This window comes from Halichoerus grypus, chromosome 8, assembly GCF_964656455.1.
Source record: "Halichoerus grypus chromosome 8, mHalGry1.hap1.1, whole genome shotgun sequence".
Classification (NCBI taxonomy): domain Eukaryota; kingdom Metazoa; phylum Chordata; class Mammalia; order Carnivora; family Phocidae; genus Halichoerus; species Halichoerus grypus.
Genome location: NC_135719.1, coordinates 101181584 through 101207153, shown reverse-complemented (window position 1 = coordinate 101207153; position 25570 = coordinate 101181584).

The following is a 25570-nucleotide window of genomic DNA, read 5'->3' as shown; positions in this document are numbered from 1 at the left end:
TCTAAACATTTATATATATGTAAATATATAAATGGAGCAAAAATCAATCAAGGGATTTAAAAAGTGAATCATGTGCTAAACCAAAATTTGACAAATATATGGATTGCTACAGTGAATCAGTATCGAAGGAAAATCAGTATTAAAATCTTAAACCATATTTTGTGGTCACATGTAACAAGGCAAAAATAATCTGCTCTGCTTCACTCCAATACTATGACTTTTTGTTAACTACCTAAATAAAGGTCACACAATTTTTCTGTGTTTCTGTATAAAATCCATATAACGGTTTTAGCCTGTGATTTAGTATTTCATAAAATAGTAAATGAAGTTCCTTATAAAATACCTTAGTAAAAGTAGTCTGTGTCGGCCTTAAATCAGTTGGGCCCCAGTTAGGAATTCAAAAAGCACTCTAAGTATTTTCAGGAGAGAGAATTTTAACAAAAGAATTGGTTTAAAGGTGCTGGAATACTGAAAAAATAAAACACTGAGCTAACACAAGAAGTAGCTACTATCCTTTGGATTTGGAGAAGAACTAAGGCAGTTTGAGGGAGAACAGAAGCAAGTGCAGAAGACTCCACAGAGTAGGTACTCAGAATTCTAAGGACAGAATTTTTTAAGTTCCTGAGCAGCTAAGAGTAAGGCCCTCCTAGAAGGGCCGAGACTTTTGTGGAGGGGCAGGGCTGGCTGACTGGCTTTTATGAGGAGTTTTAGCAAATTGGTTCTAGGATTACAAAAGAACTTGGCTACTATAGCTCTGCTGTTGCCAGAGCAGCAAGTTATTGCTAGGGTACACTAACAGAACAACATTCCTCTCCTTCTCTTGCCATCCAGTGTCCTTTTAGTGCTTGCTATTTATAGAACCCAACAGGATTCCAGCCAACAAAGGGGAGATGGAATTTCCAGAATTCCCAGGTCCCCAATCACAAAGAAGGGTATTTGGGGAGCTAAAAAACAATAGTGTAATTACTAGCATTTTTAAGCTGTCTAGAACTTTTAAATAAGAATGTCAAGGAATAAAGATTTTTATAAATAGTTAGAAATATTTTTACGGCCGTTGTTTTCATTTCTCTTTATGTTGTTAAATTAAGTGTTATTTAGTGTGGTTTTCCTGCTTTATGATTTATTTCTGCTGATGACTGTAATAGGACCAATTAGGGCTCAACCAGAAAAGCAGAACTGCTAAGTCGTTATGAATATTGGTTAAACACTGTAAGACTGGGTTGTTGGCTTCTGTTGCTGGACCTTGAGGTGCAGGATGGCAGTTGTGAAGGACAAATGAATGTAAAGTGGGGAGAGCAAGCACAAACTTAAACTCACAACCCTCATCACATCTGGCTGGAAACCAAAAGCACAGACAGGAACCCTGGGATGTCCTGTAAAAGCAGTTGTCACCCTCCACAGTGCCAAGCTACCTCAAACCCAGGAGTCGGCGAAGCTGAAGATCCAGGCAAGGAGTAGTGATTGCACGCCCCACATTGTGTGAGTGGTGGGTGGGGCGTGCTGCTGCCCCACACTGAGTGAGCTGGCAGAGAAGTGATAATGCGTGAAAGCTGCAAAAGCACCTGGTCCAATCTTCTGATTATAAAATCAATACTGTTTTTTACTCTCATCCTCCATACAGTGCAAAAATATTTCTTATATTTAATAGATTAAAGAGTTCAAAAGCAGCACAGATATATAGACATGGATTCCTTCAGAGGAAGTGGAAAGCACTTTTGGATGTCAATAGTGTTCTAAACTGAGAGTTTTAAGAAATTTATAAATTTTGACTTGAAAAAAATACTTCTGGTTGTTTTAATAACAGTAGACTTAGAAAATATTTGAGATGTATCATTTTAATTGCTTTAATTAAAACTGTTTTGATCATTTAGTAGGCTGGTTCAGTCAGAGATCCATACAAAAAAGCATTCAATGCAATTGCAAAAAATAAATATGATCTTATTTTATAACTTCTTTGCTTAATATCTGTCTGGTTTAATATTAAAATAAAATTATATATACATACTTATATAATTTGTTTTTTACATATGCATTTTTAATTAGTAAATACATTTCTGTATTATAAATCAATGGAAACACAAATACTCTTATAAAAATTTTTCTCCCACATGAGAATATGCAGGCGATTTTCAAGATATGATAAATTTTTTTTAATGTTTGATTTTATTACTTGTTATTTTTAGAGATCTATTTTAAGTAGCTCTTTAAACTGAAGCTTTTTTAGAAAGCCCCCAAAAGGCTATTAAAGAATGATAAAAAAACCAGTTTTCTCTTCATGCAAGACTCTACAATTATCTGTATTTTAAAACATTAAGCTCTAGTGACTACACAGTCTCAGTATTATAAATACCTTGCTTTCTATTTAAAAAAAAAATCATTCAAATCCACTCTTGTGAAACACATTTACTATGCAGTTTTCTTCTTTAATATGTATCTTGCATTCCATTCCTACAGTACTTCAGGGCAAGCCTCTGAGACGACAGATTATTCTAAATTGATCCTAGCCCATTTTATTTTTGCACTTCTGTTCTAAGGAATCTGATACAGTTTCCAGGCTTCTCACCATCTCATTAAAAATTAGTAGAGGGAATGTCGGCAGGCATTCAACCTTACAAATGCAGGTCTAACTTTGTAAATTAAACATGCTTTGTGTGTATGTATTATTTATTCCTGTTTGCTTTTAGGTGTCTGAATGTGCATGCTCACTGGCATTACCTTTGCATTTGGAAGTTCTCGGGAATTCGGGGGGAAAAAAAGCAAGTGACTTATGTTTAAACCAGGATTATGAATTATGCAAATCAAGCTAGCAAATCAGGGCAAAAAGAAATTAAATTTACTATAAGGAGCTACTCCAAGAATCTCTTAGGGAAAAAAAAGAAAATTAAAGAAAAATTCAGTCTTTAATAGGTAATTCTACTTAGCTACAAAGATTTCATGCAATAAATATGACAAGCTCTCTTTGTATGGAGGTTTCTCCCTCCTACTCTTAGAGCAATTAGCTTTGAAAGTATCATTTGCAATAATATCCTAGAGTAAATGATGCTAGAATTCTTTTAAATATATTTTTTTTTCAAAAGAATTAACCTCCAGGAAAAATAAGCAATAGCAAAGGAAGGGTCAATAAACTTTCATAAGTGATGTGCTAGGATTCTGTCAGTTTTGGTGACTTCACTTGGGGTTAGGGTTTATACAAACCAAATTCAAGTGCCCCTAAGGGCAAAAAAAGGAGGGCAGCAGGCAAAAACAGGGAACAAATTAGAAAGCGCAGAAGGGACTAGCTATAGCATATTTGCTCAATTCCAAACTGTGGCCCCAAATTTTATTAGTTTGATTTATGGTTTATATATATACAGTTAGTGATTATATATTATACATATTGTATTATGTATTATATATAATTATATATAATTAATGGTAGGTATATATATATATCTCAAAATGATTGCCACAATAAGTTTAGTTAATATCTATCATCTCACAAACTTTTTTTTGTCATGAGAACTTTTAAGATCTACTCTCTTTGCAACTTTCAAATATACAATAGTATTTTTAACTACAGTCACCATGCTGTACATTACAGCCCCAGAACTTAACTTATACCTGGAAGTTTATACCTTTTGATCACCTTCACCTATTTTGCTCACTCCCTACTCCCTGCCTCTGACAATCACCAATCTGCCCTCTGTTTCTAAGAGTTCAGGTTTTATTTTTTAGATTCCGGATATAAGGGAGATCATACAGTATTTGTCTTTCTCTGTCTGAGTCATTTCACTTAGCATAATGACCTCAAGATCCATCTATACTATTGTAACTGGCAGGATTTTCTTCTTAATTATGGATGAATAATATTCCATTTTATATATACATATAAATCGCATTTTCTTTATCCATTTGTCTGTCCATGGACACTTAGATTGTGTCCATAGCTTGCCTATTGTAAATAATGCTACAATGAACATGAGTTGCAGATATTTCTTTGAAATAGTGATTTTGTTTTCTGTAGACATATACCAGATCATATGGTTGTTCTATTTTTAATATTTTGAGGAACCTCTATACTGTTTTCCATAGCACCTGCACCAATCTACATTCCCACCACAGCACACAAGTGTTCCCTTTTTTCCACATCCTTACTAACACTTGTTATCTCTTATCTCTTTGATGACAGTCATTCTAACAACTATGACGTGATAACTCATTGTGGTTTGGTTGCATTTCCTTGACAGTTAGTGATGTTAACATATTTTCATGTATGTATTGACCATCCATATGTCTTCTTTGGAAAAATGTCTATTTAATTCCTCTATTTTTAAATTAGATTGCTTTCCTTTCTCTCTTTCTCTTTTTCTTTCCTTTCTTTCTTTTTCTTTTCTTTCTTTCTCTCTCTCTTTCTTTTCTACTGAATTGTATGCATTATCTGTATATTTTGGGTATTAATCCCTTATCGGATATATGATTTGCAAATTTTTTCACCCATTTGGTAGGTTGACTCTTTATTTTGTTGATGGTTTCCTTTGCTGTACAGAGGTTTTTAGTTTGACATAATCCGACTTGTTTATTTTTGCTTTTGTTGCCTTTGCTTTGGGTATTAAGTGAGTCTCTTATAGGCTGCATAAAGTTGGGACTTTTTTTAACCATTTAGCCACTCTGTCTTTTGACTGGATAACTTCATCCATTTACATTTAAAGTAATTGATAGGTATGAACTTACTATTGTCATTTTGTTCATTGTTTTCTGGCTATTTTATAATTCCTTTGTCCCTTTATTCTTCCTCTTTTCTTTTTGGTGATTTGATGATTTTATGTAATGGTACACTTAGATTCCTTCCTCTTTATCAGTATTTCATCATATATTATGCGTGGGTAGGCTAATGGTGTAGAGTTTGGCAGATGTTACTAGCATGAGTCACGTGGCACATTTGTGGGGTCAGGTATAAAATCAACCTCAGATGATGAAGAATCTGAGGAGGCTAAGAGAACACTGTACTCATGGGTACTTGAAGTTAGCAAGGGAGGTAGGGTAGCCATTTGACAAAGCATGACAGGCGGATAGGGAGGCCATGGCAATGGGCATATCGTGGCAGAACAAAGATAGTAATGGAAGAGCACTGGCTCTGCTTTGTGCAGCATCCACTGAGGATCAAGTTCTAAACTCTACATTTTAGTTGTCTAGGACCTTGGGCCAATTACTTAAACTCTGTATCTCAGTTCTATCATCAGTAAGCTCAGTTAATAATGATGGTGGTGGTGATAATGATAACTTGAAGAGTTAGGCACTCAAGATAGGAGGGTTGAGTTTCAAGTAAAATACTATTTAGTGGGGAGGAAGTTTTAAATTCAGAAAATAAGTGCAATTATGAAGAAACTAAGGTACTGGGCAAGTTAACCAGGAAAGAATCCCACCAGAAGAAAACAATGCAGGTATTGCATTGTTTGGACTAAAGATCTGCTCTCTGGAATAAGGGGGAAAGGGTTTGGTCTTGGGAATAAGGTCAAATAAGACTTTCTAGAAACAGGCTACACATGAAGATTGGACTAACAACATACTGATTAATTCCTGCTCTTAGCCTTACTCATTTTTAGTTTACTAAAATCCAACATTAATAGTTTTGAAACATGTTAATAACTAAAGTTAACCTGAGCAGCATAAGTGTGCACATTTTTTCAGAAATGGACATCAAAATTACTGGCATATACCCTGTGTGAGAGAAATAAGTGATATATATGATAGATGATACATACATTTCTAAGTGATAGGTCCTAGAGCAGATCTAGGTTGTCATTTGGAACCACTGATGTAAGTTCTGATTTTTTATTAATATTTGAGCCTTAAATTTTGTCTATATTTGCTCCACTGAATTATGAGACTGCCAGTTCAAAATCCACTTAACAGCATTTCAAGACTAAAATGAGTTTTATTTAGGGGGGTGGGAGGAAACATTTCTATTACTAAAAAATCAGAGTAAATGCCTAGTATGACAACAGCATTTCTTGAAGTCTTAAAACTTCCCCCAAACAAACGAATATAAAGTTATGTGCAACATTGTTTTTTTTTTAATACTGCTAAGGAAAATTTTAATAAGGAATGTATGTTAGATAATTCAGTAGCAATGCCAATTGTGTCTGATTTTGGTACTGTTGCTATCTATAAGAATATCCTTATTTTTAGGAAATATACATCGAAGTATTAAGGGGTAAAGGGCATGATGTTTGCAATTTAAAGAGTTCACAGAAAGTGTGTGTGTGAGGGGGCGGAGAATGAATAATAAATCAAATATATTAATATGCGAATGCTTCTGTAATCTGAATGAAGAATATGCTGATATTATTTGTACTATATTTGTGGCTTTTCTGTTCTGATAATATTTCAAGATAAAGAGTTAAAAATACTGTCAATATTAGTCTCACAATGTTATGCCAACTATATGGAAAATTATATGAAAATAGACGTAAGACCTGTGGAATGTGTTATCAATTGCCATTTAATTATTTATGACATGTTTACTTTACTGTAGAAACCTATACACCATTTTCTAATACCCTAATGGCAGCATGCTATATGTGAGTTAAAGTTATTTTTGAATCCTCATCAACTTTGTGTTTGACTTTAATTGATTTTTTCCTATTAATGATACCTACATTAGATGTCAGCAAAAGGGCTTGTTAATTTAACAGAAAGAAAATTAATAATATTCTCATATATTTTCTCATTAAATTCACATTACTGGAGTAATGGTTGTTTTAAATGGGCATAATTATTAATAAGAAAAATGCATATATTAATTGTGAACTCTAATGGCTCTGGTACTTTTTAGTTTTGTAGAAATAACTTAGTTACATTTGCATAAATTTAAGTTCTCCATTTAACCATACTTATTAATGATTGTATAGCAAACACAACAATGTAAAGCAAAGGTCATTAGAAGGAGCCATATCTACAGTTTTAAAATTTCTGTGCTACTATACTTTATTATCTGTGACATGCTGCTATTTGATATTACCTCAACTAAAATACGTCTTAACAATATAATGTCCTTCATGAGAATGGCTATCCACAGAAGGACTTTCTTAGCGTAATTATTTTATCTGGAAAGACCTTCTTTTTATTTTTCTTCCCCATCTTTCTTTTTCTTTTTCTTTTAAAACTGTTGGGAAGTTACATGACCCACTTGAGTATTTTTTTTTTCTGTAAAGGAAATAAAATGATATACAATGATACTAAGTAGAGTCTTTACTTCATTTTTTGATACTTATTTATATCTTAGCATTTTTTCAATCTGTCTTCAGTCCCCATATTCCATGGAAGCATTGTTTTAAGTCATGTAATTAAAAGTCCTTTTCTTTGTCCCCTTTACTTTTGATGTCTCAAATATCTCAGTATGAGGTAATGAACATAAAATGGCTTAACAATCAGATATACCACTTGTCTGAATCCTGGACTTGCCATATAAAGAACTCTGTTGGGATTTTGAAAGATTTCTATGCCTAGTTTTATACCTGAAAGATATGGATGTAATACCCAGCCTTTAGGTTTTTTTGGAAGGATTAAATGAAATAATGGATGCCAAACAAATAACAAGGGCCTAAGCCATTAAGCTGTCAAAAAAAAAATTGTGTTATTAAAAAAATGCATCAGGCAAAAAGTGCTCTCGGTGTTTTGGAGAGTAGTGTTGCTTAGAAAGTTTCATTGGAAATGTAAAACTTAAGTTAGTTATTGAAAGGATGGCCTTTGGTTAAGATAAGATGAAAAAAGAATATATTCTATGTATACATGAGCAAGTCATATTCCAGAAATAGTGAACAGAGCAGTTCAGCTAAAGCAGAATTCCAGGAAAAAATAGTTAGGGCTGATTTACAGAGATTTGAATATTTGAATACTGTATCAGGGGTTTAAACTTTGTCTTGAGAGAAGGAAGAGCTATTGAAGTTTCCTTTTTGACAGGAGGTTAACTTTATTGAAAGCAGTGATTAATACAGATTGGCTTAGAGAAGTGTTGAGCATTATGATTTGAAGACTGAAAAAGAATACCCAAAGGGAAACCAATTAAGGGCTTATGAAAATTATAAAGACATGAGCTTATAAAAGTTTGCCTTCAGTATTTTTTGTGCAAAACTGAAGAAAAGGTCGATTTGTTCCAAAATACAAATTAATGGAATTATTATTTGGCAAATTTTTTTTGCAAAACAGAAAAGCAAGTTTCACAGGCAATTGGAACATTTTTTTTTTCCTTGAGTATTTAGGAGGGAAAAATACTGTCAAAGTCAAAAATCATAAAAATCCTGGTGGAAAAAGGCACTTTTAGTTAGATGAAAACTGGGTTTTAAAGACTAGACTGGACTGAAATAACTGCATAGAGATTCTCTAGAGACAGTTTGCCACGTGAGCCTGAAATTTGACAGAAATGGCAGGCAAAAAATATGGTGTATATTTTCATTCCTGTGGCAGTGACTGAAGGCTGAAATGTCCATGCTTACCCACCAAATGGTGACAGCTAGAGGTATTGTAAATGCCAAAACTGAGACAAGTAGGATAATCTTGATAGTACAGTGTGGCAAAGTCTAGAGTAAGAAAGGATTTTGGAATGGAAGGGAGAAGTATGAGCATGGTAACGTTCACTGAGTGTCCAGAGTATTCCAAACACAAGGCCTAATACACAGTATCTCATAAAACATTCAACAGTCTTGTGAGGAAATATTTTACATCTACATATCCTGTGAGATTTTTCTCTTGTTCAAGAATTTAGCCTAATCCCCAAACTGAAGGCAAAATGCATTACCTTCTCCTCACTGTAGTATAAAAAATCACCATCAACTGGAATAAGCCACATCTCAGCAGCATTATTAAAAATCACCATTTAGAAATCTAGCCTATTCTACATAGTCCAACCCAAGTCAATACAAGAAGAGAACTGAGAATTAAAAATATTACTGGCCTTTTGGGAAGTTCGGTGGTTATAAGCTGTTACTTTGCATCCAAAAGCCAAGAGAAATTGGCTCTAAGACAATCACTCATAAAGACAATGGATGACTAAAAGAAGTGGAGAGTAGTAGCATTTTGTTCCCTATTAGGATATGTTTTGACAGACTCAACTTGATGATATGTTCCTGTGGAACAGATGGAAGAAAATGGAATTGGATCATCCACGATATTTTTCCTGGGGGACTGCTGTGTAAGGAGAAAACTAGGATTTCCTCTATTTCAGGTTCTGGTTCCCAAAAGGTGCAGAAAATAAAAACTGGAAGTCAATGCAATCTAGACTGTTGGCCAAGGAGGTGAGATAAATTTGAGGCTCCATCTCTGGTGTGGCATCCATAGCAGTGGGACAAAAAGACACACAGTAGAGAGAGATGTGAATGTCACCAAAGAGGGCCAGCAGGAAGTTCGGGAGGGATGGACAGTACATACTTGGAGAAGATGCAGGAAAATGACCCTCCAAGAGACTTAGTGAAGCCTTTTGGAAGTGTCACCTGTCCCATCGTAAGGTGATAGCCACAAAGATAATCAGAATGTGATTATACCCAACATGAAGAGAGCTACAAGTCTGCCCCAGTTGAGTATTTTATACATTCCACTCTTTCTACCCCCAGCCCCTATCCTGAAAACACATTTTGAATGGAGAGAGATGTAAAAAGAGTAAATCCTGCCTTCCTTTTATGCTTTAAGCCCTATAGCCAAGAGAGACCTAGTCAGGATAGGCAGAGAGGTGGGTGCCTGGGGGCTCAGCCAGTTAAGTGTCTGCCTTCAGCTCAGGTTGTGATCCCAGGGTCCCGGGATTGAGTTCTGCATCAGGCTTCCTGCTCCGCGGAGAGTCTGCTTCTCTCTCTGCCCTTCACCCCACTCATGTTCTCTCTCTCTCAAATAAATAAATAAAATCTTTTTTAAAAAAAGTATAGGCAGAGAGGAAAAGAGTTGGGAATTCAAGTTTTTAAATTAATAAGACTTAGTTTCTATAACAAAGTGAGATTGTTCTAATAACAGAAAGGAACTGCAAAGTTATGGAATCTAGTCAAAATATCAAATGGGACTCACTAACAGTTAGATGAAGGTAGAGTCCAACATGGTATATTTGGAAGGTAGTTATTATAAGCATATCTTTGATCTTTACCTGTATTTATTGATAAGGGTATTCCTTGTATTTAATTAAATCCTCAAGTTGCTATAAATATTACCCATATCCATTCTCTCTACTGCTGGAGCATTTTTCTCCATATAACAATCATACGATATTTTAAATTTTGAAGTCACTATTAATACTGTCATTCCACCAAGTTAATGCTCTAGAATTCTAAATATTTACTTTTTATGTTACTTGGAATTCCATGTTTAAAAAAAGCTTTAATAATTTTAAAGTATGTTTGTCTGGATATTTTAAGGTATCTTAGATATGGAGATAGTGATTAATTATTTAAATGCCAAAGGACTAACATTCTGGCCTAACAAAGGCCCCCTTTTAACACTTACTAATACCAAACATCTCTCTCTATTGACCAAGATGGCCTTAGCGTTTCCTTCAGCTTGACTACACCTTAGATAGGCCTCTTCTTGCCTCTGGGCTCCTGACTTTCACTAAGTTCTTACAGAATACAGATGGCCTAACACAGAGGTCTCTCCCCTCCTTCCTTAGAATTATAATTATAAATTCTTTTTCTGCCTCTTTGAGATGTAAATCTTCTTGAAAGGCCTCTTGCCTGTTTCATAACCTGGGAATGTCTTTCTCAAGGACCTAGGAGCCATCCCTTTGAAATGTAGTTCTCAAGGAAGATATACCCCTATCTTTCAGTCTCTGGGAGAGAGTAGGAACCTAACTTCAATGGGTGCATCACTCCAAGTTGTAAAAATGCTTCCTGCTATGAAAGCATAAGAAAGTTTACTTTTCTTTTAGGGTAAGGTCAATTAACAAACCTAGGTGGCCCTATCTGCCACCCTCCCTGCCACCCCCAGCTCTTAAAATCTCTCCAGCCCTTTGTTTCAGTAGAGTTGAGCTCAGACTGCATCCTGGTTTTTCTCCCCTATTATAATAGCCTTGAATAAAGTCTTCCTTACCTGTTTGACTTTGCCAGTGCAATTTCTGCTTTGACACTACTATCCCTTTCTCTCTCCTGTTCTCTAAATTATGAGGTTAAAAAAAAAAAAAAAAAAAGTACCTAACTGTATATAAAGAGTATGCTCAGTCCCTCCCAGACTGATCCCAATGAGATCTTTAAAACAAATGCAAACAGTAAGAGATGCCTATTCTACTGCATATATGGTGCTAATATTAGTAATATAAGTTTAGAAGAAAGGTATTTTCAAAGGGAAGGGAATCATTAGCCATTGTAATCTACCAAATGCTTAATACTGGATGTTTTATTCCAATAGTACCATAGGTATTTTCTTTCCCACAACACATGCAGAGGGGCTGATTTGACAATTTATGTAGAAGCCTAAATAAACCACTCTCTAAATCTAGACTCTTTCCCCTTTGAGCATGCTCTAGGAATTAATTTACTAGAAAGCATTACTAGAAAGCCATTTTTCTTTTCCCTTCCCTGCCTTCCCTTCCCTTTGCTCCTTCCTTCTTTCTTGCCATGTAGATTTTAGGTACTCAGTCTTTTGCTGGCGCTGAAAATCTCTTGCTTTTCATACCTCCCTGAAAAACACCTAAGATAGCTCCTCTACTCCATCTAATTTTCCAAATATTACTCACTGCTCAAATGGTAGACAGCACCTCTGAGAGGAGTCTCTTGTCCATTGACTAGGAACTGAGAAAAACAAGTAAGTATGGAGCCAATTTCAGAATTTCATATAAGAATCCTGAGTTTGAAGACAGAAATGTGGAAATTGTAACAGCAGTATTTAGTAACTCTTAATAAGTGCTAGGCAGTGTTCTAAGTGTTTTGTGTGAATTATCTGCCTTAATTCCTATGGTTATCCTTTGGAATAATTACCATTATTAGGCCCATTTTATAGATGGAGATGCTGAGGCACAAAGAGGTCACAAAGTTAGCAATGCCTGCTTTCAAAAACCGGCCATTTGACTTCGTTGCTCTCCAAGTGTCATATCCTCAGTTTTGTTTGTTTTTTTTTTCTGGCATGTTTCATACAGAATACTTTCCTGCTCTACATTTGAAGTAAGTCATTTATGAAGATACAAAGACCCAGGTTATCCTTTAGAATGTATTCTTCCTGTTACTTGGCACATATACAACTACGTGTTTTCATTCCTCTGTGGGAACAAAAATCCCTTTAAGTATCTTCACCTCTTCTCTTCCAGTTCATCACACATAATCCACTACCAACAGGCAGATAAAAGAGTTCACAACGTGGATCTTCTTTATGTCTGGAAGCCCATGTCTTGTTCAATTTCTCTCTGTTCTATCAGAGAAAAGAGTCTAAAAATCACAGAGTTAAGCATGTTGTTCCTTCATTCAGAAGCTTATATAGACCCTTAATTTCATCAGAGCTCTAAAGACATAAATTTATAACTCTCTACCCAACTGAAATATCCGCTAAATTCCTATAATATTGAGTTTGTTTGCATTCTTCTGGAAGAGGCCTTAAACTTGTGAGATAACCTTAAGCATTATATGCTGAGACAGATTATTTTCTTTCTTAAAGTAAGCCATGCAGTCATTCATCCCTACCAAAAGGAAGAAGAAAAACAGTAGTCTGTGTGTAATGAAAATAATTGCAAACATTGCCCAAATGCCAACAGTAAAAAAGATACAGCTGTCCAATGCCATTCTCTCATTTCTTCTTAAAAAGGAAACATTTTTAAATTGCACCCTCCAAAAAATTTTGTGACAATTGGATACATATGCTTTATATGAGAAGGAAAAACTAACAAAGTGAATAAGGAGCCAGTGAGAAAGGAGCAGAAGAGAAATTTCACACACAAATGGGCTCAGAGGTCACCTTCAGATAAAGCGGACAAATTAAATTCTATTTTACAAAGCAGAGAAACATGTATTCAGTGTTTCTTTATGTTACATTTTCTTTCTCAAATAATCTGAAATTTCAAAGTAATTAATTACATTAATTAATTTATGGCACTTGTTTACCCTCTTTTTCCCATAAGCACTGGTACTTGGTTATGTCTTATTCAATATTTTTATAAGTTGGCTTGCTTGTGCATGCTGCTCTTTTCCTTATACACATTAATTTATAGTATTAAAAATAATTGTCAAGGGGCACCTGGGTGGCTTAGTCGTTAAGCATCTGCCTTCAGCTCAGGTCATGATCCCAGGGTCCTGGCATCGAGCTCCATATCGGGCTCCCTGCTCGGCAGGAAGCCTGCTTCTCCCTCTTCCACTCCCCCTGCTGTGTTCCCTCTCTCCCTGTGTCTCTCTGTCAAATAAATAAATAAAATCTTTAAAAAAAAAATAATTTTCAAACCAGAGGCACTACCTCTCAAGTTACCTCTAGAAGCTGACAAAAACATGTTTTCACTAGCTATTTAACAAGGCCAACACCTGGCACATAGATTTTGCACTTGAGATAACACCATAAGCTATTTTTATTGACAAGATTTTTCAGAGAATTACATAGAAAATAATTCTGAAAAGAAATCATAAGTGTACATGACTAGATTACAAAAATTTCCTTTTAGACATGTCTACAATATAGTATCTGACTTATTAATGTGGGCTAATAGTGAAAGATAGATGTCATTTTAGATAAATCCTAGTGATAAGAATACACTGAGAAATACATTTTATTTGTTGAGTAAGCACTACAATGAGATCCTGACTCAAACATCTGGTATATACCATATTAAAAATAGCTGAAGCTCAAAACAGGGTTCCAATTTATACGTTCCACTAGTTTAAGATCTTGGGTAATTTAGCTAATTTCTCTATACTGAGATCTTAAAAATTGAGATAATGATAACTTCTCCCTCATAACATTGTTGTGAGAGCTATCAAAAAAAAAAGCATACAGGACTTAGTACAATGTCTGACACACACACACAAAAATAAACATTAGCTTTAATTATTATTGCTATCTTTTCTACATCATTACTATCCTCCTACACACATCTAAACCTGGGACTTAATTATCCATAGCCTTGGAGTCTTCTTTGTCCCTATTCTCATAAATTCTTCTCTCTAGGAATCTGACTCTATTCCTTTCCTTCTACTTCTCCAAGTGTCCCAACCAAACATACACACACACATACACATTCCATGCATATCATGACACACAACTGTACCTTAAAAATCTAAGTCTACTTTCACAGCCATTCAACAACTCATGTTGGAAGCATCTTGGGAGATCACAGAATTTATATTAGATAGGATATTCAAGATATATTTGATATGAGCCCCTTAAATTCTTAACACTAAGAAGCAGAGAATGTCTTCCAAGATCATAATTTTCATTTTTGTATCTTATCTATTAAACATTATTAGTTTGAAGGCTAAAATAAAAGCAATGGTAGCACTTATGGTTCCAGTATGGCAGAATATGACCCAATGAAAACCCTGCTGCAGATAATAACTATAACTCAGAATAAAGTTTTTAAAGGTTAAATAAAAATTAAAAAACAACAACCACCATCTGAGGCTTTGGAGAATGAACAAACAAAGCAGATTTTGGAGAGTTGTCCAAACTTGGAAGAAAAATCAGCAAAGGTTGTGTTTCCAATTTTCTTAAATTGGCATGAGGGCTGGCCACATAACACTCAGGATTAAAAAAATAACTATTAGAACTAAGAAGTGACTATAGCTGTGAAGGTGAATTTTATATATCATCTTCACTGTATCATGGAGTACCCAGATATTTGGCTAAACATTGTTTCTGGGTGTATCTGTAAGGATGTTTCCAGATGAGATTTACATTTGAATCTGAAGACTGAATAAAGCAAATTGCCCTCCTCAATGCTAATGGGCATCTTCTGATCTATTGAGGGTCTGAATAAAAGAAAAAGATGTAAGAAGGGAGAATTCATTCTCTCTGCCTGTTGAGCTGGGACATCAGTCTTCTATTTTCAGACTAGGACTTATAACCATCAGTGTTTTTGCTTCTCTCAGACCTTTATACTTGGACTAGAACGACACCATGAGCTTTCCTGGTCTCCAACTTACAGATGACAGATTGTGGGATTCTCAGCCTCCATTTTGTGTGAGCCAAATCTTATAATAAATCATATATATATGATATATATATATATATCTCCCCTACTGGATCTCTTTCTCTGGAGAACCCTAATACAGTAGCATTGTATTTTACCTTAAGGTAAAACAAAACAAAACAAAGCAAATACACTTGTATTTTATATACTAACAGCAAACAACTGGTGAGGAAAATATAAAAACTCCACTCCATGTGTAATAGTGTAAAAAATCCCTAAAATTTAGAAAAACATTTGTAAGACATTTATACTAAAATCTAGAAAACACTCCTGAGAGAAATTAAAGACCTAAATAAACTGAGCTACCATGTGTACTGAGCAGAAAACTCAGTATTATTTAAATATTAATTCTCTCCAAACAGATCTATAGATGGACAGCAATTACCCCCCAAATTCCAACAAGCTTTCTGGAAGAAACTGATAAACTTATTATAAAATTTATATTGAGATAAAAAAAGACCCAGAAAGACAAAACAATTTTATAAAAGAGAATGAAGTTTGATACTTATATGAATTAATTTAAAATCATTATATAAAGCTACAATAATTGAAGCTATGTGGTATTAGCATAACAAAGGACATAGTTCAACTGAACAATTTAGAATACAGCAATAGATATAAAAATACATAGTCAAAAGATTTTCAATCAGATTTCAAGGCAAGCTTTTTTCAAGATAATATTTTTTTTTTTTAAGATTTTATTTATTTGACAGAGAGAGACACAGCAAGAGAGGGAACACAAGCAGGGAGAGTGGGAGGGGGAGAAGCAGGCCTCCCTCGGAGCAGGGAGCCCGATGAGGGGCTCAATCTCAGGACCCTGGGATCATGACCTGAGCTGAAGGCAGACGCCCAACAACTGAGCCACCCAGGCGCCCCTCAAGATAATAGTTTAAAGATTGTGATGGAACAACTGGGTATCTGGATGAAAAAAAAATCAACCTTAACTTCACAACATGCACAAAGTTTACTCAAAAAAGAGAATATACCTAAACATAAAGGTTAAAACTACAAAACTTTGACAGGAAAACTTAAGAGAAAATCTTCACAGCCTTGGAATAAGATTTATGTGATAGGAACCATAAAATAAAATGTTGAAAAATTGGCCTTTATTAAAATGTAAAGTATTTCTCTTGAAAAGACATCATTAAGAAAATGAAAGAAAGCCACAGAATGGCAGAAAATATTCATAATACTGTAACTTACAAAGGACTTTCATCCATAATTTATAGAACTCTTACAATGGGCAAAGGATTTCAGTAGCTAACCCTGTTCAAAAAAGAAGATATATGAATACCAATTAAGCAAATGAAAAGATGTTCAGCATGATTAGTCACCAGGGAAATGCAAATTTAAACCATAACATGATACCATTATATAGACATTAGAATAGCTAAAATTAAGAAGCACACAAATGCCACATGTTGGCTAGGATGTATAATAATTGGCACTCTCATATACTTCTGTAAAATGGTACAACATTTTGGAAAATTTGGCAATTTTTAAAAATGTTAACTATGCACCTGCCATAGGACCCAGTCATTCTACTCCTGGTTATTTGTGGAAAAAAAAAAAATAGATGGATAGATAGATAAAATCACATGTCTACACAAAAATGTGTAGAAGCTTTATTCATATTATACAAAACCTAGCAAGAATCCAAATGTCAATAAATAAGTAAGTAGGTAAAGTACTGAATATTTATGCAAAAGAAAAAATGACTGATATACTCATCAACATAGATAAATCTCAAAATTATGCCAAGTGACAGAAACCAAACACAAAAGAATACATACTCATATATAGGAAATGTCTAAAAATGCAAACAAGTTTATAGGGGAAAAAAGCAAATCAGTAGTTCCTTAGGGTCAGGGGCAGAGGGACAAATTAACTGCAAAGGAGTATGTGGTAGCCTCCAAGATGGCCTACAAAAAGTCCTGTTTCAGGTATTCACTCTTGTGGAATATCCTCCCCCAATTACCAAGGTTGGTCTGTATGACCAATATGGCATGGCAGAAGTGATGGTATGTCATTTTCCAGATTAGAATATAAAAGATTATGGCTTCCATCTTGGACTCCCTGTTGGTCTGTCTTTGATCAGTCACTCCAGGGGTAATCAGTGCTATCCCATAAGAAAATTCAGGCAACCTATGGAGAGGCCCATATAGGAGTGATCTGAGCACATTTCCCAATAGCCATGTGGATAGCCACCTTGGGCATGGATCACCCAGCACCAGTCAACTTTCAGATGACTGCAGCTAGGGCAACACTTTGATAGCAACATCATAAGAGACTCTAGAACATTAACATCCAACACAGGTGCTCCTAAGTTCCTTACTCACAGAAAGTATAAGAAAATAAATATTTGTTATTTAAAGCCAGTAAGTTTTGGCATAATTCATTACACAGCAATAAAGAACTAATACAGATTTTGGTAAAAGAATCAGGGTGTTACCATAGTAAGTACTTAAAATGCGGTCATTGCTTTGAAACATGGCAGTGGACTTTGAGGATAATATTAGCAAACATTTGAAGAGCCTTGAACACATTATTCATAAAATTTGAAGAGGCTATCAGTGAGGACATAAAGGAAAGTGAGGAAAATCTTATTAGAAACTAAAGGAAAAGAGATTATTATATAGTGGCAGAGAATTTAGCAAGACTGTTACCTACAGTAACGTAGAAGACAGAAAAACATTTGATTTTTAATCAACCAAGTGACCTAGCTTAATGTGGTTATAAATCTGTTAAAATCTATGGGCTATCTTGACCGTTTATGGATCTCTTACCTATATAAACATTCAAACCCCTGAAATATTTTGGAGATTCCTTGGGCTACTCAGTCTCCAGATAAAACTTCACTGACAACACATTTTATTTTTTCTAAAGTGGTGTTAGAGATGTCGTAGAAGACCCACTGGAAGCCTTCAAAATGCCAGTGTTTATATATTAAACTATGTCCTACAGGAAATATATCCAACTCTGATTTATCAGAACAAACAACTCAGTATTTGTATAGACATAATTTATTGAAAAGGAAAAAGAATAATTGGGCAAATTAAAGGAATTAAATTTATTACTATTTTTACCATAGTATATAAAGAAGAATATAAAAGCCCTAAATAATAAAACTGAGTTGAAACTTTGTGTAAAAGAAAGAGAAAGAAGAAAATAAATTAGTTCTCATCCTGAACTCATTTATTTCAAATAAATGAAAAAGATCAATCACAAATAAATAACATTTCATTTTTAGTTTTTTACATTTATGCAGTTGTATATGATAATTGAAAACAAACTTGTAAACTCTAATATTGTCATGTTTATTTTGATTCCCAGTGACAAGAATATTAGATTATTAGCCCTTCTTAGAGAAAGAAATGTTATATAATCATTTTCTTGAACTAATATGTCACAGTGATTTGAGGAAAAATAAATCTTTTTCATGGCATTTTAATTACCACTTGTAATCATTTTATTTCTAACTATACAGGAATGAAAGGTAACTGAGATTGAACTTGCAAATAACTATATAATTATATCACACAGGGAATAATTTGGGGAAAGGCAAGGGCCGAGTCTTTATAAATTAAAATATACTTGGGTTTTCTATCATCTAAACTTATGTTGGAATTAAGAGTTAAGACCATTCATGGATATTGTGGAAGAAAAATAATCTATCATTGTACTTGCTGTGTGCTTTACATTTATCAAAGGAATCATTTTCGTAATTAAAGAGGCTGATATTCAGTATATTAAGACTTAATATCAAAGTAGATTTAGAGATGACTTTGGACAGATAACTGTTTACCACTCTTCTCCCAATATTTTTAAATCAAGAATGGTTGTATGTGACCAGTCATCTGCATAAAGGACTTCCTTTTGCCCCCCTTTTCTTCACTCTTCGCTAATGGTCTTGGAATTTTTCTATGAGGCAAACTTTATTCTCAAGGATTGCTCAACCTTGACATCACTGGCATTTGGGGCCAAATAATTTTTTTGTTGTTGTTTTGAGGGGCTGTCTTGTGCATCATAGAATGTTTAGCAGCATCCCTGTCTTTTTCCCACTAGATGCCAGTAGCACCACCCCTTCCCAACCTCATCCTAGTTATCATAATCCAAAATATCTCCAGACTTTGTCTAATGCCCCCTGGGGTGCAAAATCATCTTCTTCCTGCACTTGAGGACCACTGCTCTAGAGTAGAAAAGGGAGATATTAGAAAGAATGAGATGTGTCTCTTTCCCCAATGATACAAGAAATATAGGTCACTGAGGGTTTCATAGATGGGCACTAAACAGCTGGTTAGGACCTAAATTGAATATCAATATCAAGGAAATTCCTTGTGCAGGAAAATATCAGTATTTTCCTTTGGTATCATTTTTGGTTAAGAGAACTGGTACAAGATGGGAATATCCTGCTGAGATGGATAGTTGTGATAATTCAATTTATAAACTTTAGCAAACCCTGAATTTGGATTGGGCCATGATGGCCTGAATCACATGGCAATGAGCTAATGATTTAGAGACAATAAAATGCTTCAGTGATTTTCTTTGCTAATAGGTTTACTCCTGTATATCCTTGTAAGTTACCCAGCTATTTCCCAAAGTGATCCACGACATACATCATGTATTTCCAATTATTTATACTAGACTATAAGCTATTTGATGGCAGGAAGTCTGTTTTGTCTGTGCTCAGCATGCACTACTCTAATCTTGTTATTAGGACTGCTAGTACCTTTCTTCCTTGCGGTTCCTACATCAGTGTCAGATAACACTAATCAGTAATGGCAATCTTTCCCCACTGATCCCTTCTCAACCTCAGAAACCTCTTCAGAGCACTATAAAAAAAATCTCTGTGGGGGTGCCTGGGTGGTTCAGTGGGTTAAACGTCTGACTCTCGATTTCAGCCTAGGTCAGGATCTCAGGGTCCTGGGATGGAGCCCTGCATCAGGCTCCATGCTCAGTGCTGAGTCTGCTCGGGATTCTCCCTCTCCCTCTGCCCCTCCCCCTGCTCGTTCTCTCTCTCTCTCTCATTCACTAAAATAAATAAATAAAATCTTAAAAAAAAAAATCTCTGTGAATTTATTGTTGTTCACCTATAAAATGAAAACTCTATGATTTCTGGTCCAAAAGATAATGCTGGACAACAACGAATATTTGCACTGTTCTTCACAAATAGTAATTTTTAAAAACTCATTTCCTTCTCAAAACAGTCCGAGTTAATAAAGAGAATTTTTTGATTTATAAAAAAAAAATCTTATGTTAGTATGAGTCAAGCTAAGGGAGGTTGTTCAGGTTCTTGTGACTAGCAGGTTGCAAAGACAGTCCAATGCATCTTGAGTGAAAAGAACTACCCTACTCCTACCCTTAAAAAAGATTCAACTTAAAGCAGAATAAAACTATGACGGACTCTGCGTATTTCCTTCGTGGTATTAACAGTCTTAGTTATTTTACTTATTTGCTCTCCGATTGAATGTTTGTCTCCAAACAGCCCTGAGGACAGAAGACTTATCTAAATGAATGATATTTACAGATTTTGACACACAGCAAAGGTGTTTGAGTAGATTTCAGTGAATTAAAAGTACAGACGTTTTAACCACATAAGCTATTTGTAAAAAGCAAGAATCTCAACTTGAAACCAAGCGGTCCTTATCTCAAGATTCAGAACTGTCTTGTGCTTTAAGAACTGCTGACATCAGTGCTCTCGGGTGGGCAGGACTGCCTGGGGTCTAACTGGTGAAGGTCAAAGGAAGGACAACAAACAACAAACTTGGCTTAGAACAATTTCTCAGGGACGGCGAGAGGAAGGATTCTGACCATAATATCTATGTCCCTCAAGTTTTTATGTCATCTGGCAAAGCCCTCAGGGATATAGGTCTGAATCCTTCAGAGATACTATCAGCAAAAACTAAAAGGCTAACAAATTTAAAAATGAGCACCATTATGACATGAAAACCAAATCCAATAAAGAAAAAACTCTGAGATGTTAGAGCCCCAGCAGCTCTGCCTGGGAACTTGGGTGACAGAGCAACACCCCAGTAGAAGGAGAGAGTGTTCCCTCCTTCTCCGTGGAGAAGGCTGCATGCTTTGGGCCACACGGGGCTCCAGAGGACATGGGAATGACACAGGAGACACATGAAACTGTGACTTGGCAGAGACCAGTCTGTGCCTGCAGTGCTGGCAGCGAGTGACTTGGCGGCACCAGTGACAGAGACAGCGTCTTGAGGCAGGAAGAGTTGAAGGGCTGTTTGGAGGACAATACAACCCAGGGAGCCACAGCAAGAGAGAGAGAGAAAGAACACGTGCCACAGGCAGCCGAAAGAGTGTGTTCATATGTATGTGCAACACGTCTGACAGACTTTACTTTCCTTTTCTCAACTTGATGTGGCTTTGATGGGAACAACTGAGTTGATTTAATTTTTTTCTTCTTTTTTTTTTTATAACATAGCACCCTAAGAAAACAAATGCAGCAAATTGACTACTTTGATTGAATTGACTAAAGAAGCCTAATGCAAATCACATTAAAAGTGAATAAAGCTAATGGTTTCATTTAACTGATCGATCCCCCAGTCAAAATGGTCACTGGTGATAAATCCTTACTTCAGCTCTAGGCTGAAGAAAAATAATAGATCTTGATTGATTTCCATTTACTAATTCACATTAGAATTGAGAACCTATATGCCCTTTCTTAGGCGTTGGAAACAGAGTGATGACAATGGTTTCTGTTCTCATAACATTCACATCCTGCTAGTGAACCAAGTAAACAAAAGAATCAGATAATTGCAGGTAAGGATAAGTACAAAGGAAAAATGAAATTGGATGACATGTTACAGACTGGGAGGTGAGGTGTCTGGTTTACACTAAGTTGGGGGGAGGGCTGATATTTGAATCGGACTTACATAATGAAACCAGGAGCCAACCAAACAAAAATTGGGGTGAGTAGCGTAGTATTATGGGAAGGACTGCCAAGTGCAAAGGGTGAAAGATAGGAAATGTTTGGCATGTTCAAGGAAGAAAAGTAAGGTCAGCATGGCTGGAGCTCAGTGAGACAGACATCAAGCTCTAAAGAGAGTCAGGGCTGGGTCATATAAGACTTTAGAGGTTTTGATAAGAAGTATAGATTTCATTCTGAGTGTGATGGGAAGCCATCAAAGGATTGAAGTAGCAGAGTAATGTGATTTTATTAGCTACTCTGTGTGGAGACTGGATTTAGAATGTACAGTATTTCCATTAAAAAAACAAAAAAACAAAAAACTATCCCTCCAAAGTTCAACACTAAAGGACTGTATAATTCACACTAATTTTTTCTTTTTGTGAAGATAAACACATTTATTCATTAATGTCAAGAGTTTAATGACAATATTATTGACTTAGTAATATTTAGAAAAAGAAACTTACTATTATAATTCTAATTTCTGATTTCAATATCAATCTCATTTTTAATATGACACTATAAAATTCAATCATAAGAGGATGTTTATAACAATTATAAAAGTAATTATTGTGCCATTCATTTTAAAGTCATTAAGACAACTGCCTTTTTGAATTGAAGATGTGTAAAATCAGCCATTTATCATTTTATTACCAATTATCGACAAGAGAAAACCAAAACTGCCTTTAATAAAGCTATGTATTTGGTAAGCCCAAATTCAGGGTATTAATGTTTCAATAATGGGTCTTTATAAATTATGAGGTTCCCTATATTTTAGACACTTGACTAATGTGATCTACCAATAGTTGATTACTCATACTTACTTTTGCAATGTGAAATAACTAGACCAATAGATCTTGGGTTAGAAAATTCTAGTTTTGGTATTTTTTTTTCAACAAATGTAGATGCTTGAATAATCATTTGTAATAGAAAATATTTCAGTTTCATTTCCTATCCCAACAGAATCAAACATAGTTCTTTGCTCATAGTTGTAATTCAATAAATGTTTGTAGCTATTATGTAAGTAAAATTATTAGATTTTAATTTTCTTTTCTGTAGACAGACCAAAGACACATAAATATTACTTCTTTAGGTGACAGCACAATTTCAGGAGAGTCATTTCCATAAAAATAAAATTCTAGAATCCTAAAATAGAATTTATTAAAAGGCAAGTATTGCTTCTTCTTATCTTTTGAATATGGAAAAACAACTTTATAATTGTTGCAAGTGTTTGCTAGAATTGCCCTCATATTTGAATAATAGTCCATTGTAATACCTTGGGGCAAAAAAAAGTATGATCGAAGTAAAATGGGAGTCATACATTTTAATGTAACCATTTTATAATATATTTTGAAGCGAAATCAAATGGGGGCACCTGGGTGGCTCAGTTGTTAAGCGTCTGCCTTCAGCTCAGGTCATGATCCCAGGGTCCTGGGATCGAGCCCCACATCGAGCCCCGCATCGGGCTCCCTGCTCGGCAGGAAGCCTGCTTTTCCCTCTCCCACTCCCCCTGCTGTGTTCCCTCTCTCACTTGTGTCTCTCTGTCTGTCAAATAAATAAATAAAATCTTTTTTAAAAAAAAAGTAAAATTAAATGATCTGGAAGCCATTTTAATCAACTTCCTGCCTTCAAGCATGAGTAACTATTTTTAAAATAACTTGAGTATTTGTCATATCAAAGTATTATTTAATGACAAAGAAGTCACAGGAGAGAAATACAAGCTAAGAAAAAAAGATGTATTTTGATGTCTAGTATTTCAAACAATTCAAAGAATCAGACATTATTATCCCCATTTCATAGACAAGAAAAATAAGACTCAAATGGCTAAAAAAACAAATTGAAAAGCCCAAGCTGACTTAGTCTTAAAACTTATGGTATTTCCAGAAGCACAATTCTGCCCTTGTGCCAATTATATACTTGTCTATAGAAATGAATCCTCAGCTATATTTAAAATGTTTTTATTATGCATGCTGTACACTAAAGTGTACATCATATAGGCTAGATACATGAGAAATGTACTATTTAATTAGCTGATATAGTTTTTCAGTAGACCTCTACCTATAGAATTAGACTGTATAAAACTGATATTAAGTCATTATTTATGTTAATTTAGAAATGGTAGAAAAATAATTTTAGTGTAGCTTGCAATGTAGTTGTATAGGACATTGAAAAATGAATCCATTTATTAACACATGCATCATGTTAATGCTACAATCCATTTAAATAAACTTTTCAGTAAGTCATCCAGAAAGAGATGGAAAGCTATTATATCCAAACTAGGGGAAACACTGAAGATCCAGACTCTCATTCAATTCATTCAGGTTCTTTCAAATCACCTTCAACCTGTTTTTTCCCTCTAATTCCCTTCATGAACCCTCTACTCCACTGAAATTACATGCTTTGAATTAATTTTATATCTGCCCCTATGTATCTGCCTCGCTGATCAGACTCCACTCTTCTGTTCTTTGCCTACCCTTAGGATACATACCAAGCATCACTGCCCTAACCATGATGTAGTTCATCATAAGCTATTTCTCCTCTGTAATTCAATAGCATTCAAAATCATGTTAGTACTTACAAATGTCTGAATACCTAGTATATTTTATTATTATAAAATGAAAGCATGCATAATTATAACATTAAATACACAGAATTTTATTTTTCTGTATATTCTTTATATATTAATTAAAACCACAACCACTAAACATTTCCTTAAATATAAATAAATACAAATTTCTTAGTCCCTCTCTGTAGTCTTTATAGTTTTATAGATAATCTTAATTTCACTGAATATACGAATTCTTGTTTTTCTCATGGACATATATTCCCAATAAATAAATAGTGCCAGGCACATATGTGAGGCTCAAGTAATACTTGTGGGATCTCTACTTAGCAGCAATGTTATGACAGAGGCAGAGAATGAAATCTTAGTCAATTCTAAACAAATCCAGGTATTTGAGGTTTAAACCTTGCTAATTCAGGATTTGCAGCACCTAATTGCAACTCTTTCAGTTCCAACCTGATCTTCTTCAGTCTTCTCGGATTCCTAGATCGGGTATGTATTTGTAACATAACGAAGGATGCCAGCTTTTCCTGCAGGTCAACATTATCACTGAAGTGGGAAGCTTGAGGACACTGAAAGGTCAACATGGATTCCAGTTCACATACAGATTCCAGCTTGTCCTGGCTCTCTCCTGCTTCACATCGATCTTTTCTTCCCAAATGCCTATCCTGTGAACTTCAGGCCAAGCTCCAGAAGTAGAAACAACAACCACATGTAAAGTGTTTAACTAACAACCATGATTGTGTAAGGTCAAATCCCCATTATAAATTTCTTATTCTATATCACATCTACGGGTTCTGCTTCTCCGATCAAACCCTAAATGACATCCTCCTCTCCTCCCTTTTGATAAATGCTTAGCATGTGTGCTATCTCCCTCTTTGTATGTACAAAAATAACTGAAAAAGAAGGCTTGGTATATAGTTTGTACCTAAGAGGCACTCATTGTTTTATTAAACTGACCTAAAAGACC